We start from the raw sequence: 20,570 nt of genomic DNA, 5'->3' as shown, positions 1-20,570 counted from the left end.
TTCAACAGTTGTCCCATCCCCTAGCCCAGCTAAAGAATATATTTTATTTGTGAATGCTTTTACCGTTGTGGCTGTTTTGAGAAGTGTACCAACATTTTGCAGGGATGGGAAGATTTGTCTAGTCCTGGCTGATGGAACTCGGACCTCTCCCCTCTCCGCAACACACACACTGGTCCCCCATAGAGACACTTCTTCCCCGGCACCTCTGTGCACCTCTGTGCAGTCAGACCATTATTATTATACTGTGCCACCAGGGCCACAGTATTCTGCCACCTCTCTGATTGTCCGAGTGCGACCCTCCCCCAATGGGTTGCTGCAGCCAGTGTTGCCAGCACTGCCATGACCTGGGTGGGGGTACTCCACCAGAAATCTCACCGGCTAGGTACGAGGTCATCAAGGTTCTCTTGGCAGCTTTAAGAATTTGGTTTAGACTGGACCAACCCTGCCATGCAGGAACAGAGTCGTGAGGGGGTGGTGCTGCTTTAGTGGGTCTCTGACTGGATTCATCTTTCTTTCTTGGCTATGTAGGCAACTTGCAGTAAGCCTATCAAACGGGTAAAGATGTCTCAGTAGTGGGTGTGGGTGTAATTATTTAGGTATGGAAATATATAATATTAGAATATGATTCTAATGTTGGGTGAATAGGTTTATTCGAATGCACATTTTACACTCTGACAGCATGTCTGTTTCCATGCAAAGACAGATCTAAAGAAATATGTATTTCATATATTTCAGAAGAACAGAATAGCATACTCTAAGTAGCTCTTATGTTAGGCCCTGATCTGGCTATGCCATATGGCTGTGGGCTACATCTAGTTCCTTTAGTAGACAAGAATTGCTTAGAATTCTGTGGTATTATTTAATATTATTTTATAGCATGAAGAGTACAATTTAACATATCGTAATAAATTTGAAAGGATATTTTCTCCAAATTATTTCTGAGGGAGTGCGCACATGCAGCTAATCTGTGTTGAGCGGTTAACAAAAAAACAGGTCCTCCTATATGCTTAATAACTTTTGTTGTGATACAAACTATGGGCTATATGTTTAATCTTTAGTACATTCTAAGGCTGCATGACGCAACTCTAATGATGATTTGAAGTAGCATGAAAGGCATGTGCTCTGCTTAGTTTTTTTTGCACAGGCTGCACACCCTTCATCAGTCTCTCATTCACAATTTGACAAGCACTTGGTAATGGCTTGAATTTCCCGGCAGCATACCCCTTGTGTGGCCGTAATGCCCCCTTAAAAACGACATGCCTTTTGTGGCCAGTGGCTGTTGTGCCCTTGGAATGAATATAATAATTATTATTCCCCTCGTCGGGCTGTGTGCGCCGAAGCACCACTCACTCACATGGCTCTCTCAGATATCTACATTCTTGAAAACCTGCTCAGGACCTCAAACTGGGGCGAAGGTTCACCTTCGAACAGGACAATGACTCCCCAAATACTGTTGTTCTGAGCTTGTACCCAAGAAGACTCAAGACAGTAATTGCTGCCATAGGTGCTTCAACAGAGTACTGAGTAAAGGGTTTGAATATTTTTTATAAATGTGATATTTAAGTTTCAATTTTTTTATACATTTGCAAACATTTCTAAAAACCTGTTTTTGCTTTGTCATTATGGGGTATTGTGTGTAGATTGATGAGGAAAAAAATATTTAATCAAACTTAGAATACGGCTGTAATGTAACGACACGTGGAAAAGTTTACAAAACATTATGAACACCTGCTCTTTCATGAAATAGACTGACCAGGTGAATCCAGGTGAAAGCTATGATCCCTTATTGATGTCACTTGTTAAATCCACTTCAATCAGTGTAGATGAAAGGGAGGAGACAGGTTAAATAATAATTTTTATGCCTTGAAACAATTGTGACATGGATTGTGTATGTGTGCCATTCAGAGGGTGAATGGGCAGAACTAAAGATTTAAGTACTTTTGAACGGGGTATGGTAGTTGGTGGCAGCTGCACCGGTTTGTGTGTATCAAGAACTGTAACACGGCTGGGTTTTTCGCGCTCAACAGTTTCCTGTGATTAACAAGAATGGTCCACCATCCAAAGGACATCCAGCCAACTTGACACAACTTTGGGAAGCATGGGCCAGCATCCCTGTGGAACGTCTTTGACAACTTGTAGAGTTCATGCCCGATGAATTGAGGCAACATACAGTGCCTTCAGGAAGTATTCAGACCCCTTCACTTTTTCAACATTTGTTACGTTACAGCCATATTCTAAAATAGATTAAATAAATACAAATCCTCAGCAATCTACACACAATGCCCCATAATGACAAAGCGAAAACAGGTTTTTAGAAGAAGAAAAAATAAGCAGAAAAACCTATTTCACGTAACTATGGGTTCAATTCAATTGATTTGGAAAGGTACACACTTGACTATACAAGGGTCCACAGTTTACAGTGCATGTCAGAGCAAAAGCCAAGCCATGAGGTCAAAGGAATTGTCAGTAGAGCTCAGAGACAAGATCTGGGGAAGAGTACAAAAACATTTCTGCAGCATTGAAGGTCACCAAGAACACAGCGTCCTCCATAATTCTTAAATGGAAGAAGTTTGGAACCACCAAGACTCTTCCAAGAGCTTGCCGCCCGGCCGATCTGAGCAATCGGGGGAGAAGTTCAGGGAGGTGACCAAGAACCCGATGATCACTCTGACAGAGCTCCAGAGTTCCTCTATGGAGATGGGAGAACCTTTCAGAAGGACAACTATCTCAGTGGCACTCCACCAATCAGGACTTTATGGTAGAGGGGCCAGATGGAAGCCACTCCTCAGTAAAAGGCACATGACAGCCCGCTTGGTGTTTGCCAAAATGCACCTAAATACTGTCAGACCATGATAAACAAGATTCTCTGGTCTGATGAAACCAACATTTTACTCTCTGGCCTGAATGCCAAGCGTCACGTCTGGAGGAAACCTGGCACCATCCCGAAGGTGAAGCATGCTGGTGGCAGAATCATGCCATTATCATGCCGGGCTGTTTTTCAGCTGCCGGGACTGAGAGACTAGTCAGGATGGAGGCATTGAGAGATCCTTCATGAAAACCTGCTCCAGAGCTCTCAGGACCTCAGACTGGGGCGAAGGTCCACCTTACAACAGGGAAACTACCCTAAGCACACAGCCAAGACAACTTGCTTCGGGACAAGTGTGTCTTTGAGAGTCCCTGCCAGAGCCCAGACTTAAACCTGATCGAACATCACTGGAGAGACCTGAAAATAGCTGTGCTTCAACGCTCCCCGTCCAACCTGACAGAGATTGAGAGGATCTGCAGAGAGGAATGTGAGAAACTTCCTGAATACAATTGTGCCAATCTTTTCTACATTGTAGAATAATATTGACGACATCAAAAATATGAAATAACACATATGGAATCATGTAGTAACCAAAAAAGTGTTAAACAAATCAAAATATATGTTATATTTGAGATTCTTCATAGTCACCCTTTGCCTTGATGAAAGCTTTGCACACTCTTGGCATTCTCTGAACCAGCTTCACCTGGAATGCTTTTCCAACAGTCTTGAAGGAGTTCCCACATATGCTGAGCACTTGTTGGATGCTTTTCCTTCACGCTGTGGTCCAACTCATCCCAAACCATCTCAATTGGGTTGAGGTCGGGTGATTGTGGAGGCCTTCTCTCTCCTTCTTGGTCAAATAGCCCTTATACAGCCTGGAGGTGTGATGGGTCATTGTCCCGTTGAAAAACAAATAATTGTTCCGCTAAGCCCAAACCAGGTGGGATGACTTATCGCTGCAGAACGCTGTTGTAGCCATGCTGCTTAAGGGTGCCTTGAATTCTAAATAAATCACTAACAGTATCACCAGCAAAGCGCCATCACACCTACCCATCCAGAAGGCTTCACGGTGGGAACCACACATGCATAGATAATCCATTCACCTACTCTGCATCTCACAAAGACACAGCGTTTGGAACAAAAAATCTAAATTTTTGGACTCATGTCCATTGCTCATCTTTTTTGGCCCAAGCAACTCTTCTTCCTATTGGTGTCCTTTAGTAGTGGTTTCTTTGCAGCAATTCGGCCATGAAGGCCTGATTAACACAGTCTCCTCTGAACAGTTGATGTTGAGATGTGTCTGTTACTTGAACTCTGTTACTTGAACGCATTTATTTGGACTGCAATTTCTGAGGCTGGTAACTCATCAACTAATGAACTTATCCTCTGCAGCAGAAGTAACTCTGCCAGTTTCATCATGGCTCTTGATGGTTTTTGTGACTGCACTTGAAGAAACTTTCAAAGTTGTTGAAACTTTCCACATTGACTGACCTTCGTGTCTTACAGTAATGATGTACTGTCGCTTTGCTTATTTGAGCTGTTCCTGACATAATATGGACTTGGTATTTTACCAAATAGGGCTATCTTCTATATACCACCCCTACCTTGTCACAACACAACTGATTGGCTCAAATGCATTAAGAAGGAAAGAAATTCCACAATTTGAACTTTTAACAAGGCACACCTGTTCATTAAAATGCATTCCAGGTGACTACCTCATGAAGCTAATTGAGAGAATGCCAAGAGTGTCACGTTCTGACCTTTATTTCCTTTGTTTTGTCGTTATTTAGTATGGTCAGGGCATGAGTTGGTGTGGGCAGTCTATGTTTGTTTTTCTATGATTTTGGGATTTCTATGTTTCGGCCTAGTATGGTTCTCAATCAGAGGCAGGTGTCGTTAGCTACTTAGGTAGCCTGGGTTTCACTGTTTGTTTGTGGGTGTTTGTTTCCGTGTCTGTGTTTGTCGCCACACGGTACTGTTTCGGTTTGTTCACGTTTTATTGTTTTTGTATTCATAGTGTTCAGTTTATGTTTTTTAAACAAACAACCATGGACACTTACCACGCCGCATCTTGGTCCGATCCTTGCTACACCTCTTCAGAGGAAGAGGAAGAAATCAGCCATTACAGAAACACCCACCAACCAAGGACCAAGCGGCGTGGTAACAGACAGCGGCAGCGGCAGCAGCAGCAGCGGCCAGCATCACAAGACACCTGGACATGGGAGCAGATTTTGAACGGTGAAGGACCCTGGGGAATATCGCCGCCCCAAAGCAGAGCTGGAGGCAGCGAAAGCTGAGCGGCAGCGATATGAGGAGGCAGCACGGCAGCGCGACAGGTACGAGAGACAGCCCCCCAAAAATGTTTTGGGGGGGCACATGAGGAGTGTGGCTAAGCCAGGTACCAGACCTGAGCTCACTCCTCGTGCTTATTATAAGCAGCGCGTTACTGGTCAGGCACCGTGTCATGCGGTTAAGCGCACGGTGTCACCAGTACGTGCCCATAGCCCGGTGCGCTATAGGGCAGCCCCCCGAAAGTGTCATGCCTGGTCGCCGGTACGCCGTTTCGGTCCAGAGTATCCTGCGCCGGCTCTGCGTGCTGTGTCTCTGGGGCTCTGGGAGGGTGCAGTGCGTCCTATGCCTGCACTCCGCTCGTGCCGGGCAAATGTGTGAGTGGAGCCTAAGGGAGAGGTGCGCGTAGTAGGCACTAGATCTCCAGTGCTTACCCACAGCCCGGTTCAACCTGTGCCTGCAATCTGGAGGTTTCGGGCTAGAATAGTTATCCAGCCTGGGGGAGTGGTGCCAAGGCTGTGCACCAGAGCTCCAGTGCTCCCCCACAGCCCAGTCCTTCAGGTGCCTCCTCCTAACACCAAGCCTCCTGGAGGTCTCCCAGCCTGGTGGGTCCTGTGGCAGCCCCACGCACCAGGCTGTCTCTCTGTTTCCTCCCTACAGATGCTCCCGTCTGTCCAGAGCTGCTAGAGTCTCCCGTCTGTCCAGAGCTGCTAGAGTCTCCAGTCTGTCCAGAGCTGCTAGAGTCTCCCGTCTGTCCAGAGCTGCTAGAGCCTTCCTCCTCTCCAGCGCTGCTAGTCTCCCGTCTGTCCTGAGCCGCCAGAGCCGCCAGTCTGTCATGAGCCGCCAGTCTGTCATGAGCCTCCAGAGCCGCCTGTCTGTCATGATCCGCCAGAGCTGCCAGTCTGTCATGAGCCGCCAGAGCCGCCAGTCTGTCATGAGCTACCAGAGCCGCCAGTCTGTCATGAGCCGCCAGTCTGTCATGAGCCGCCAGAGCCGCCAGTCTGTCATTAGCCGCCAGAGCCGCCAGTCAGCCAGAAGCCGCCAATCAGCCAGGAGCCGCCAAAGCCGCCAGTCAGCCAGGAGCCGCCAGTCAGCCATGAGCCGCCAGAGCCGCCAGGAGCGGCCAGATCCGCCAGTCAGCCAGGAGCTGCCAGAGCTGCCTGTCACGCCGGCGATGCCGGAATCGCCCTTCACTCCGGAGCTACCGGAATCGTCCTTCACCCCGGCGCTGCCTGAGTCTCCCGCCTGTCCGGCGCCGTTGGAATCTCCCGTCCACTCGGGACCCATTTCCAGAGTCCCCAGTCCGAGGTCGGCGGCAAGGGTCGCCGTGGTTAGGAGGCCACGGAGGCGGACAATGAGGCGGAGAAAGACTGTGGTGAAGTGGGGTCCACGTTCCGCGCCAGAGCCGCCACCGCGGACAGACGCCCACCCAGACCCTCCCCTATAGTTCAGGTTTTGCGGCCGGAGTCCGCACCTTTGGGGGGAGGGGTACTGTCACGTTCTGACATTTATTTCCTTTGTTTTGTCGTTATTTAGTATGGTCAGGGCGTGAGTTGGGGTGGGCAGTCTATGTTTGTTTTTCTACGATTTTGGGATTTCTATGTTTCGGCCTAGTATGGTTCTCAATCAGAGGCAGGTGTCGTTAGTTGTCTCTGATTGAGAATCATACTTAGGTAGCCTGGGTTTCACTGTTTGTTTGTGGGTGTTTGTTTCCGTGTCTGTATTTGTCGCCACACGGTACTGTTTCGGTTTGTTCACGTTTTATTGTTTTTGTATTCATAGTGTTCAGTTTATGTTTTTTAAATAAACAACCATGGACACTTACCACGCCGCATCTTGGTCCGATCCTTGCTACACCTCTTCAGAGGAAGAGGAAGAAATCAGCCGTTACAAGTGTGCAAATCAGTCATCAAGGCAAAGGATGGCTACTTTGAATAATCTCAAATACATGATTCCATATGTGTTATTTCATAGTTTTGATGCCTTCACTATTATTTTACAATGTGGAAAATAGAAAAAAATAAAGAAAAACCTTTGAATGAGTAGGTGTGTCCAAACTTTCGACTGGTACTGTATTTACACTGCTCAAAAAAATAAAGGGAACACTAAAATAACACATCCTAGATCTGAATGAATGAAATATTCTTATTAAATACTTTTTTCTTTACATAGTTGAATGTGCTGACAACAAAATCACACAAAAATGATCAATGGAAATCAAATTTATCAACCCATGGAGTTCTGGATTTGGAGTCACACTCAAAATTAAAGTGGAAAACCACACTACAGGCTGATCCAACTTTGATGTAATGTCCTTAAAACAAGTCCAAATGAGGCTCAGTAGTGTGTGTGGCCTCCACGTGCCTGTATGACCTCCCTACAACGCCTGGGCATGCTCCTGATGAGGTGGCGGATGGTATCCTGAGGGATCTCCTCCCAGACCTGGACTAAAGCATCCACCAACTCCTGGACAGTCTGTGGTGCGAGACATGATGTCCCAGATGTGCTCAATTGGATTCAGGTCTGGGGAACGGGCGGGCCAGTCCATAGCATCAATTCCTTCCTCTTGAGGGAACTGCTGACACACTCCAGCCACATGGTGTCTAGCATTGTCTTGCATTAGGAGGAACCACACCAGCATATGGTCTCACAAGGGGTCTGAGGATCTCATCTCGGTGCCTAATGGCAGTCAGGCTACCTCTGGCAAGCACATGGAGGGCTGTGCGGCCCCCCAAAGAAATGCCACCCCACACTATGACTGACCCACCGCCAAACCGGTCATGCTGGAGGATGTTGCAGGCAGCAGAACGTTCTCCACGGCGTCTCCAGACTGTCACGTCTGTCACATGTGCTCAGTGTGAACCTGCTTTCATCTGTGAAGAGCACAGTGTGCCAGTGGCGAATTTGCCAATCTTGGTGTTCTCTGGCAAATGCCAAACGTCCGGCACGGTGTTGGGCTGTAACCACAACCCCCCACCTGTGGATGTCGGGCCCTCATACCACCCTCATGGAGTCTGTTTCTGACCGTTTGAGCAGACACATGCACATTTGTGGCCTGCTGGAGGTTATTTTGCAGGGCTCTGGCAGTGCTCCTCCTGCTCCTCCTTGCACAAAGGCGGAGGTAGTGGTCCTGCTGCTGGGTTGTTGCCCTCCTACTGCCTCCTCCACGTCTCCTGATGTACTTGCCTGTCTCCTGGTAGCGCCTCCATGCTCTGGACACTACGTTGACAGACACAGCAAACCTTCTTGCCACAGCTCGCATTGATGTGCCATCCTGGATGAGCTGCACTACCTGAGCCACTTGTGTGGGTTGTTGTTACAGGAATTAAATTGCTCTATGTTTTAATACCCTATTAAAATTAAACAAGACCCTTATTTTATAATAATGGACAGAGCCCAGTCTTAAAGTCAAACAGCAGAGTTTATTCACGAGAGTACTGAACACGATACAGTTTACCACAGGTTATAAACTGAAAATGACGTCATTAGTTTTCGAACTGTCCCGTCTCTTCTCCCACCCTGGTACAAAGACAGTATCTCAAGCCTTCTCACATCGTCTCCCTACCAATTTAATATTATTTATGACCGGGCCAAGGTCTTCTTGTGTAGATAAGCATTCTAGCCAGTCTGAAGATATAGTTCATTCATTTCTACCAAGGAACAGACAGTCATTGTTCTAATTCTTGATTATATTTACACACATTATATTCAGTACTAGGATTAAGAAAGAAAATTCATACATATACAGTAACATAATAGTATTCTGATTAGTACATATACAGTAACATAATAGTATTCTGATTAGTATATATACAGTAACAATCGTATTCTGATTAGTCAGTCCTGATTGAAATGTATACATAATTAGTCATTATTGATAAAAATTCCCTTAACAGTTGTAGACTCCGTCTCATGCTACCATTAGAGTGAAAGCACCGCCAGCATTCAAAAGTGACTAAAACATCAGCCAGGAAGCATAGGAACTGAGAAGTGGCCTGTGGTCACCACCTGCAGAACCACTCCTTTATTGGGGGTGTCTTGCTAATTGCCTATAATTTCCACCTGTTGTCTATTCCATTTGCACAACAGCATGTGACATTTATTGTCAATCAGTCTTGCTTCCTAAGTGGACAGTTTGATTTCACAGAAGTGTGATTGACTTGGAGTTACATTGTGTTGTTTAAGTGTTCCCTTTATTTTTTTGAGCAGTTTATATACAGTTGAAGTCGGAAGTTTACATACACCTTAGCCAAATACATTTCAACTCTGTTTTTCACAATTCCTGAGATTTAATCATATTAAAAATCCCTGTCTTAGGTCAGTTAGGATTACCACTTAATTTTAAGAATGTGAAATGTCAGAGTAATAGTATAAAAAGATTTATTTCAGCTTTTATTTATTTCATCACATTCCCAGTGGGTCAGAAGTTTACATACACTCAATTAGTATTTGGTATCATTGCCTTAAAATTTGTTTAACTTGGGTCAAACATTTTTGGTAGCCTTCCACTATCTTCCACAATAAGTTGAGTGAATTTTCAGTTCTGCCCACACATTTTCTATAGGATTGAGGTCAGGGCTTTGTGATGGCCACTCCAATACCTTGACTTTGTTGTACTTAAGCTATTTTGCCACAACTTTGGAAGTATGCTTGAGGTCATTGTCCATTTGCAAGACCCATTTGTGATCAAGCTTTAACTTCCTGACTGATGTCTTCATGATGCCATCTATTTTGTGAAGTGCACCAGAGCCTCCTGCAGCAAAGCACCCCCACAACATGATGCTGCCACCCCCGTGCTTCATGGTTGGGATGGTGTTCTTCGGCTTGCAAGCATCCCCCTTTTTCCTCCAAATATAACGATGGTCATTAATGCCAAACAGTTATTTTTTTGTTTCGTCAGACCAGAGGACATTTCTCCAAAAAGTACGATCTTTGTACCAATGTGCAGTTACAAACCGTAGTTTGGCTTTTTTTTATGGCGGTTTTGGAGCAGTGGCTTCTTCCTTGCTGAGCTGCCTTTCATGTCGATATAGGACTCGTTTTACTATGGATATAGATACTGTTGCACCTGTTTCTTCCAACATCTTAACAAGGTCCTTTTCTGTTGTTCTGGGATTGATTTGTACTTTTCGCACCAAAGTACGTTCATCTCTAAGAGACAGGACGCTTCACCTTCCTGAGCGGTATGACGTCTGCGTGGTCCCGTGGTGTTTACACTTGCGTGCTATTGTTTGAACGTGGTACCTTCAGGCATTTGGAAATTGCTTCCAAGGGTAATTTTCTGGAATTTTACAAGCTGTTTAAAGGCAAAGACAATTTAGTGTATGTAAACTTCTGACCCACTGGAATTGTAATTCAGTGAATTTAAAGTGAAATAATCTGTCTGTAAACAATTGTTGGAAAAAAGACTTGTGTCATGCACAAAGTAGATGTCCAAACCGACTTGCCAAAACTATAGTTTGTTAGCCAGACATTTGTGGAGTGGTTGAAAAACCAGTTTTAATGACTCCAACCTAAGTGTATGTAAACTTCTGACTTCAACTGTATGCAAAAACAAATTATTTTAAAACATTCCCAGACTTGAACAGTATAGCATATTTTTGTTTATATCTTCATCAGATGTTGTATTATATCATTGAATTTTCTCATTTTTAAAGACAATCCTAGACATGGATAGTGAAGGGTGTTACTTTATTCATTCCTTTTATGGGAACGTTCTATTATTTAAAACAGTAGTTTTGGTGTCCAGGAACATTTGGTAATATACAGTTTATCGACTACGAGAGCTACTATTGACCATACATCACCCTGGCTCCCTGACACATTTACGGTCTGACCGTGTTTATGTTTTCCTTTCGGTCATTAACACAGGCACATAAGTGGTTTTCTAGAGTCCTTTGCCCTCTCCACAGTAGGAATACTATGATTTACTATGAAAACAGCCTGTACTGCAATGACTCACAACGCCGTGTTTGGAGAAGCTGGGAGGTCGGCTGCGTCAGCAGGAGTTGCCAAAACATATGTTTCATCATTATGTGCAATGTATTTTTTGGGCTAATGTGCTAATGTGAAAAGCTTTAGCCTCTGTAGATATAAAGTAGACCCTACACAGACTTTTTTTGTCAAGTCTGCTGTTCAATATTGTGCGTCATAACCTATGTAACTCCAATCCTCTTTCAAATGTTCTAGTTATAAGAATTGTTATTCTCTTTCTACGTGATGAGATGTCTTAATTGAGCTTTTTTCCATTCTCACTCTCTCTCGTGCGCGTGACCTCTATCTCTCTTTCCCTCCCTCCTCTTTCTCTCATCCCCTGGGGCCCTATCTCGTTCTGCTGTGCGGTTGCTAATATCCCTCTTGTCCCTATCTGTCTTGCCTCTCCTCTGTCTCTGTCAGTCTTATGTCGGTGATGAGGCCACAGTGAGCAGAAGTGTTCTGCATGGCCAGATTGAGGTGCCCTAAAGGCACTTATAAACCGGGTGGTTCGAGCCCTGAATACTGATTGACTGATAGGCATGGTATATCAGGCCGTATACCACAGGTATGACAAAACATGTATTTGTACTGTTCTAATTACATTGGTAATCAGTTAATAATTGCAATAAGGCACCTCACAGGTTTGGGCTGAGGGCTGTGTTGAGACGTTGTGTCATGTCCGCGCTGCGTCGTGCCTAAGAACAGCCCTTAGCTGTGGCATATTGGCCTTGGGCCTTATTGCTTAAATAGACCACTGTCAACATCAGGGGAGTGGAAAGAGCTGTTGCTTTTTGTCCTCAACCATGACGAACCCCCTTACTCGCTCTTACTTTCAACCTTTCTTTCACTCTCAACCTTACTCTCTCCTACTCTCTTCCTATACATCTCACTCTCTCTTACTCTTCATTTTTGTCGTTCTTACTTTCAACCTTTCTCTCTCTCACCGTCAGTTATTCTCAGTTAATATCTTAACTTAATTTCCACACACAGGTTGAACAGTTGTAAGTGCTATGTACCAACACGGATATGTCTACATTGAAATTCCACTTTATCCACGTATGTAATTGCTTTGTAAATAAAACAGTTTTCAAGCCACTTATTGAAAAGTGGGTCTTGAAACTTACGGGAAAAAGTGACAATTGTTATATTTTATTTACAGTTACATAATATGTCAAATCAAGGCAGGAAAACTAATGACTGAAAACACATTGGAGGTAGTACTCTGTCGGGAGGATAGCGCTACATCACATTTTTAAGTTAGGTCATTCAATCTTCTTGAGCTGCAAGATGAGAGCATGTTCAAGTTGTTACGCAGTGAGGTTCTGGCTACAGTCCAAACACTTAAAAGACACACCCTATCCCCTCAGCCCTCAAATTAAGTGGACACTTTTGATGATGTATCATGACGTCTGATGAGTATACACTTGCAAGACAAGGGGCAAGGGAGGAAGGAATGATTTTTTTTAAATGGGCCGGAAATGCAGCACTTAATCATCCCCACCAGTAGCTTGTGGATGCATTATATGCGCTATAGTTAATTATGATTGCATGTCTACTTATATTAACTACATAATTATTAATATATGCCTACTGTATAATAGCTAGCAAATGAATTAGCTAACTAATAATAGCCTGCCTACCTGGATCTTCTGAAAAAGAAACATGTTTAATTCATACAATTTCCGAAAGATAACCAAACAAAAACATATTTACGGGACGTGGTTGTGCCGTCATGTGCATTAGTAGCACCATTTCTAACTTATTTGTATTCGTTCTTTCTTACACTTGCATGTTGACTTCTCCATTGATGTTGTTTTTAAGTTTTGGCTGACTTTTCTTAGCGGGAATACAATCGTCGAGGAATTGAATTATGGGTAGTTTCAGGCCACGGATTGAACATAATTGTACACTCGCAAACTCAACTAAAAACGGGGGCTGAGGGGCTTACGTTGCAAACTTCCCTTGCTTGGCTATTAATTTGGACGGCCCTTCAAGATGGTGACGGGGATTCCCCCAAGGTCATAAGGTGAGGGTAAGTGAACCGCAGCCTCTATTTCTTTCAGACAGTAATTACATGAATCCAAACACTTTTCACTATGTTTGTTTATTTTATTTTTTCTTACCAAGGAAACCTGGACACAGGTTTTGATTGAAAACAGTGCTTAGAAACACATAGGGTCCGATTCAGACTTATGAAATCTATTCCTTTTTTAATAATTTTGATTTAAGCGCTTGTAGGGTTACACATTTGAGGGAATAATCAGAGGTGGAAACTTTCCGTGGGAATAACAGGAATATATGGGAATTAATGGGAATATATGGGAATTAACGGAAATATATGCAAATTAATATTAATACCATTTAAATGTATATGTTTTTTGCATTGGATATATTTACCTTATCATAAGTAGACATAATTGCAAATGATTAAATCCTTCGAATAGAAAAAAAACAAAAAACAATTTAGTTACGAATTTAACTTTAAATAAATGAGTTTACTCTTCACATGGAATAATTTCACTGAACAACAAAAGAAATGGAATATTGAATGATCCCCAATGATCCATCACAACTCCCAAAAACGTTTTCAACATACATCTGTAAAATGATAGTCTAGAAACTAACTCTTCCTCTCAGGCTTCCATGTCTTCTCCCTGGACATCCTCAATGTCCACCTCTTGAACATCAGACTCTGAGGCCTCATCTTCACTGTCACTTTCCAACCATGTTGAGGATGACTCGTTGTCAGGCTCAAAAAGCCTCAAATTTGCCAAACAAGGACCAGTTGCACTCTGAGGCGGCTGATGTTGGTGGGATTTGGAGGATGACGGAGGCAACCGGGGAAAGAACTTCAGAGCCACAAAGTCCCTTCCACCAGGTGGCTGATGAGATATGTTGGCACGACTGCCGTATAGCATCTCATCCTAAAGCCCTTGCTTAGAAGTGTACTTCGCCAGACTGCTAAAAACCTTGCCCTCATTCAGGCCAAGGTGGCGAGGCACAGTAGTGCACCAGACAGGATGCTCTTGCCAGCATACTTGGGGTCCAACATGTGCTTCATGCTTCCGGCTTTTTTATGGATTTCAGAACTGCAGTTTCCTCTACTTGGAGTAACAGTGAAGTGGGCAGGGCAGTACGGATTTCTTCTCGAACACCTGTAAGCAGAGTCCGAACATCAGACAGGATGGCATTGTCTCCCTCAATCTGTGCAATGGCTACTGCTATAGGTTTCAGGAGTTTCAGGCTGCTTACCACTCTCTCCCAAAATACATCATCCAGGAGGATCCTCTTGATGGGGCTGTCCATATCGGCAGACTGTGATATGGCCATTTCTTGGAGAGACTCCTTCCCCTCCAGGAGACTGTCAAACATGATGACAACACCACCCCAATGGGTGTTGCTGGGAATTCTTCTCACTTTGCTTGGTGAGGTAGATTGGTGCTGTAACTTGATGAACCTTCACATACCTAACCATTTCCTTGGCTCTCTTGTAGAGTGTATCCATTGTTTTCAGTGCCATGATATCCTTGAGGAGCAGATTCAATGCATGAGCAGCACAGGCAATGGGTGTGATGTGAGGGTAGGACTCCTCCACTTTAGACCAAGCAGCCTTCAAGTTCACAGCATTGTCTGTCACCAGTGAAAATACCTTCTGTGGCCCAAGGTCATTGATGACTGCCTTCAGCTCATCTGCAATGTAGAGACTGGTGTGTCTGTTGTCCCTTGTGTCTGTGCTCTTGTAGACTGGTTGAGGGGTAGAGATGATGTAGTTAATTATTCCTTGCCCACGAACATTCGACCACCCATCAGAGATGATTGCAATACAGTCTGCTTTCTCTATGATTTGCTTGACCTTCACTTGAACTCTGTTGAACTCTGCATCCAGCAAATGAGTAGATAAAGCATGTCTGATTGGAGGGGTGTTTGCTGGGCAAAGAACATTCAGAAATCTCTTCCAATACACATTGCCTGTGAGCATCAGAGGTGAACCAGTTGCATACACAGCTTGAGCAAGACATTCATCAGAATTTCTTTGACTACGTTCCTCTATTGAGTAAACAAGTAGAGGGCCTTTTGTCAGATGTTGCTTGTTGTGAGCGTTGAGGGAACTTGATGCACATGGCCAGATGATTCTGCATCTTTGTTGCATTCTTCACATGTGATTTGACACAGTATTTGCAAATGTACACAGCTCTTCCTTCTACATTAGCTACAGTGAAATGTCTTCACACATCAGAGAGTGCCCATGGCATTTTCCTGTAAAGATTAGAAACAATTTGTAAAAACAAAAATCAAATACAATTGTGTAAAAAATTTAATAAAAGTACAGATAAATAGTTAAGCAGTTAGATAAACAACTCCTTTGTAAGATAAATGTTTTAAAATGAAACATGTATGGAAACAGGTGAATAAACACTCCTCACTTAGCAGGCTCAAACCAGCTAAAACCTACATGGTAGGAAAAACTATCTAGCAGAAATTAACAAGTTAGAAATTATTTAAACACACTTTGCTGTAGGCTACTACTAGTTAACAAAAAATCATGTATGTCATAAAATATATTCACTCAACCCAGTATTGTAATCAAAACTTGCCAGAAAGCATGTATATTCCTTGGCTCAGACAGTGTAGTAGTGTGGGCTCAACAGCGTCTCATTAGTGTGCAAGATCTTGAGAATCAGCTATACATGTGATGGTAGAGTGCACTGCACATGTGATGGAAGAATGCACTGTGCATGCAGAGGGTTGCAATTCCATTGAATTGGGGATAGTTTAACCAAAATATGCCACAAGACCTAGAATTGCCTTATGTGTAACTTTTTTGAAGAATTTAAGCAAAATTCCCCAAATTCCCGGGCTTAACGTCCCATGGAAGATTTCCCAAAAATTCTGGAAATTTACCCAGAAAGTTGCCAACCCTTTGCAGCCCTAAGCGCTGGTTGGTATTCAGACTTACCTTATGCAGGCCTGTGATGTGCTCTGCAGGTATGGTTCCCTTGCGCACACTGAATACATTTAATTCAACCGCTGAAACCCTCCCAGTTGCTGGTCATCAGATTTTCTCGTGGAATTTAATTTGCTAGGGCTTTCAGTAAATGTGTCTAAAGCCATCCCTTCAAATACAGTGTCCCTTTAATACTGTATATAGTATCAAAAGAATGGGTTGAGAATATTAGGGCTCAATGAAAGAAATCCATATAATGCATATTCGTCTCCGTTACAGCAGCAATTGGTAGACTTAAAAATACTCTGATCTTGGAGATTATTTAGGTTTCGAAAATATTTATGAATAATACAAAATAAAAAACAGGTTTGGAGAGTCTTTATGCACAAAATATATTCATGAAACAAAAATACAGTGATTTGATTCATCCTGAATGTTACCATATTCAATTGTTCAATCCGTGAGAAAAGTGTACCATAGGGGATGAACAATAGTCCTATAAATCTACCCTAATAATCCTCACTAATCATGGAATGGAATGACAACGGTCCAGTCGTCTTGAACCATGCGCAATGCTCCAGGTTTAAACGGCTATGTGTGATCTGCATTCCATAATAATTCAAAGAGGCTACATACATGTACTGTATGTCTCAAATTATTGATAGAGGAAAGAAAGGTAAAAGGAATCGAATGATGCAAAATGTACAGGCTAGAAATGGAAGAAAATGAACCCTAAAATGACAGTTATGAATGTATGTGAGTATTACTGACGGTGGCTACCAATAACGGATACTATTTAACATGATACAAATTGTAAAAAATAAATCAATAAGAAAAGTGAAGCACTGTACTGGAAAAGGGGCCAAAATACATGTTGATATGATTTTCAGTTTGCTTCCATATGACTGGTTTCACATTTGTATCCAGCGATCATAAGGAAAAACAATCTACAACTATTTCTATTTGTATTTACAAATCTGCTTCCCCAAACGGATTACTCATTTGCCTAGCTCTTATTAGTTTTTAAATTACAGTGCATGGAGAATGGTGTTATTTCTATCAGAAAAAAAGGTGTTTTTCCACTTGGGACCGACAGGTACTCGACCTTATTCATTGTTTCCTCGCGTGTAAAGGTTGTGGAATTATGAGGGAATTAAGTCAAGGTCAGAACATGTTTATCTGAAGACACACCTCTGTCACACCTCCATTTATGTGATCTCCAACCCAAATGTATAGCTGGCTGGTCCATGCTTAAGGTCAAGGTCAGAATACCTGTAGAAGGACAGAGAAAGAAGGGGTTAGGGAGATAACAGTAGGGACAGGACGACTCCAGGAATAGCTTGTTGGCTTCAACTCCGTCCCTCCCTCCCTCACTCTCACACACACACACCCCCATCCTTATCTATTGTAGTCCATTTTACTGCTTGTGTATTGTTATTTGTTTATTAAATATATTAGGATAGCTATATATTAAGGTAAAGGTGTTATTATGCTAAACTGAATTGGGATATATTACCAGGCAAAAGTTTGGGCACACCTACTCATTCCAGGGTTTTTCTTTATTTCCTACATTGTAGAATAATAGTGAAGACATCAAAACTATGGAATAACACATATGAAATCATGCAGTAACCAAAAAAAGTGTTAAACAAATCTAAATATATGTTAGATTTGAGATTCTTCAAAGTAGCCACCCTTTACCCCGATGACAGCTTTGCACACTCTTGGCATTCTCTCAACCAGCTTCATGAGGTAGTCACCTGGAATACATTTCAAATAACAGGTGTGCCTAGTTACAAGTTCATTTGTGGAATTTCTTTCCTTCTTAATGCGTTGAGCCAATTAGTTATGTTGTGACAAGGTATAGAGAAATTCAGCCTATTTGGTAAAATACCAAGTCCATATTATGGCAAGAACACCTGAAATAAGCAAAGAGAAAGACATGAAGGTCAGTTCATCCAGAAAATGTCAAGAACTTTGAAAGTTTCTTCAAGTGCAGTTGCAAAAACCATCAAGCGCTATGATGAAACTGGCTCTCATGAGGACCGCCCACAGGAACGTAACTTTTGACTGTTACTGTATATTGGTACTTAGTGTATATTAGCATTTCACACTTCTGTACAACATAAATGTAACAGTATGCCTGAGTTTACGTGTGCTTCTAGGTCATTCTAAGTAAGTGCTTTTCATGCAACTCTGCTCTGTCCGATTATGCAGTTAACTTGACCTAGTTTACCTCTCCGCAGTCATTGTGATGTGACACCTCTGTACAGGTGCCACGGTGTTGAGACAGAGAGAGAAGCAAAGAAGTGGGGAATTCTTCTGTGATTTTCCAGGAAACTATGTAATCCGTCAAGCTCTTACTAACAAACAGCCATTTTGACTGACGAGGAAGAAGAAACGGGTGTAATTTGACTGTTGTCTGTCAGTGGCATCCCTTATGGTGCATTCTTATACTGTATCAACCTCGTCAGCTCTCTCCGACTTGTAGCATGCCTGTCTGTCAGCCTGTCTGTCAGTCTCTTTTTCCCTGTCAAAAACTCCATTCTTTCCTAAACCTAAATCACTCTGTGAACTCTCCAAGTACGATAATTATCCCCCTGCTCTTTTGGCCCAAATTTGAGTTCTGTTCAAACTTTTGAGTAAGTCAGTGCCCGAGGCATGTTGCTTTGTGTCAGTCAGCCGCATACTTCTAATGCTTATTCACTATTGTTTCCACAGGAAAGCTGACGGCGAGGACCTTGAGTGACACCCTTGCCAGGGAAGAAAACCCTCTCTTTACTGAGTCAAGTAAGTAGACATTTGCAAAATATACAGTGCCTTCAGAAAGTATTCATACCCCTTGACTTATTCCACATTTTGTTGTGTTACAGCCAGAATTCAACATGGATAAAAAATTTAAAAATCTCACCCATCTACACACTATACCCCATAATGACATGTTTTTAAAAGAATTTGCACATTTATTGAAAATGAAATGCAGAAATATCTCAAAAGTACAATCAACTTGACAGAGTTTTAGGAAATTTAAAAATAATAATGTGCAAATATTGTACAATCCAGGTGTGCAAAGCTCTTAAAGATTTACCTAGAAAGACTCAAAGCAGTAACTGCTGGCAGAGGTGATTCTGTTCACTCAGGGGTGTGACTTGTTAAGCACTATTTAATTTACTCTTGAACTTATTTAGGCTTGCCATAACAAAGGGGTTGAATACTTATTGACTCAAGACATTTCAATTTTTTATTAATTTGTAAAAAATTCTAAAAGCATAATTCCATGTTGACATTATGGGGTATTGTGTGTAGGCCAGTGACATAAAACCTGAATGTATTTTTTTTTATATATTAAGGCTGTAACACACTGTATTTTCTTTTAAAGAAACAGCAGGTATTTAACATAACTTAAACAGTGGAATCAAAACAAATCATTTGTATTTGTCACATGCACCTTAGTGAAATACTTACTTACATGCCCTTATCATCCAACAATGCAGTTTTAAGAAAAGACCTAAAAAAAAAAGTAAGAGCTTCTTATAAGCTTCTGGGTTGAGTTTCACTCCTTGAAAGCGGCAGCTCTACCCTTTAGCTCAGTGCGAATGTTGCCTGTAATCCATGGCTTCTGGTTGGGGTATATATGTACAGTCACTGTGGGATCAGACTGGTTTTATCAAATGTCATACTATGGCATTTTGGTTAAGTGTTGAAATTGGAATCGTATAAAGCCTTTTATCACTGTGAAATCATATCTCAAGTTATTTATTACCCTTTTCATTTCTCAGTGAATTTTATTTTTTATTGGTATTTATACATGTTTCTCTGTTTCTTTCATTTGTTTTCTATTCTAGGGACACTACGACTCCATACCAGACTCTTCCTTCATCTGCAAGTGAGTGTTGTTGAGATTTTAGTCATCATTGTCTTACGTTAGATAGCACGTTGATTTCGCCTGCACTGATCTGTCTTGTATCTTGCAAATGGTAATAGGATAGCTCAAAAGTAGTTATGCTACAATGTGCTGTCTACCATTTGAAAATATTACCAAGGTGACATCATCTGCTGAACCCCATTTCTGCATCAAAACTGTTTGAAATAATATAAGCTAAAACAATAAATATGCCAATAAGGTTGATGCTTTTGTGGTGAGGAAGTCTTTTACATATAGCTAAGAACTTATAGTGCTTCAATGAGCAGTATTTCTGAAGTTTGACTATGGCACAAAAGCTAGCATAATATGTCCAAAATTAACGTTAGCTTGATAACTTTAGCTGAGCCAGTCACTGAAATCATCTTTGACTGCAATGATGCTGCTAACCAACCAACCAGCTACCTACTGCACTCACAATGCTGCACACACAATGTTGAATCTTCCAACAAAAGCTAGCTAGCAAGCTACTGTAGCTAGTAGTGCCAATGCTTACAATATTATGAGTTTTCATGAAGCAGCTGTTCTTCTGCCATGAGTCATTGCAGTAGCCTCCCGAATCAGCTGCTGACTGTGCTCAGCTGACCTAACGATACGATCGCGGAGAAACATGCTGATCTACGGGCTGATTT

At 42.5% G+C, this 20,570-nt stretch overlaps 1 protein-coding gene across 1 annotated transcript in view; it reads left to right on the top strand.

Annotated features, from left to right (window-relative positions):
* The window catches only part of LOC139370661 (eyes absent homolog 2-like), a 73,048-nt gene that overhangs the window by 30,164 nt on the left and 22,314 nt on the right, over positions 1-20,570 (top strand). Inside the window, exons 2-3 of the mRNA XM_071110266.1 lie at positions 18,738-18,806; positions 19,862-19,902. The gene's annotated coding sequence lies outside the window, so the exon portion shown is untranslated. The remainder of the gene's footprint in view (positions 1-18,737; positions 18,807-19,861; positions 19,903-20,570) is intronic.

The sequence above is a fragment of the Oncorhynchus clarkii genome, chromosome 17 (assembly GCF_045791955.1).
Source record: "Oncorhynchus clarkii lewisi isolate Uvic-CL-2024 chromosome 17, UVic_Ocla_1.0, whole genome shotgun sequence".
NCBI classification, from domain to species: domain Eukaryota; kingdom Metazoa; phylum Chordata; class Actinopteri; order Salmoniformes; family Salmonidae; genus Oncorhynchus; species Oncorhynchus clarkii.
This window is presented reverse-complemented; position numbering and strand designations above follow the sequence as displayed.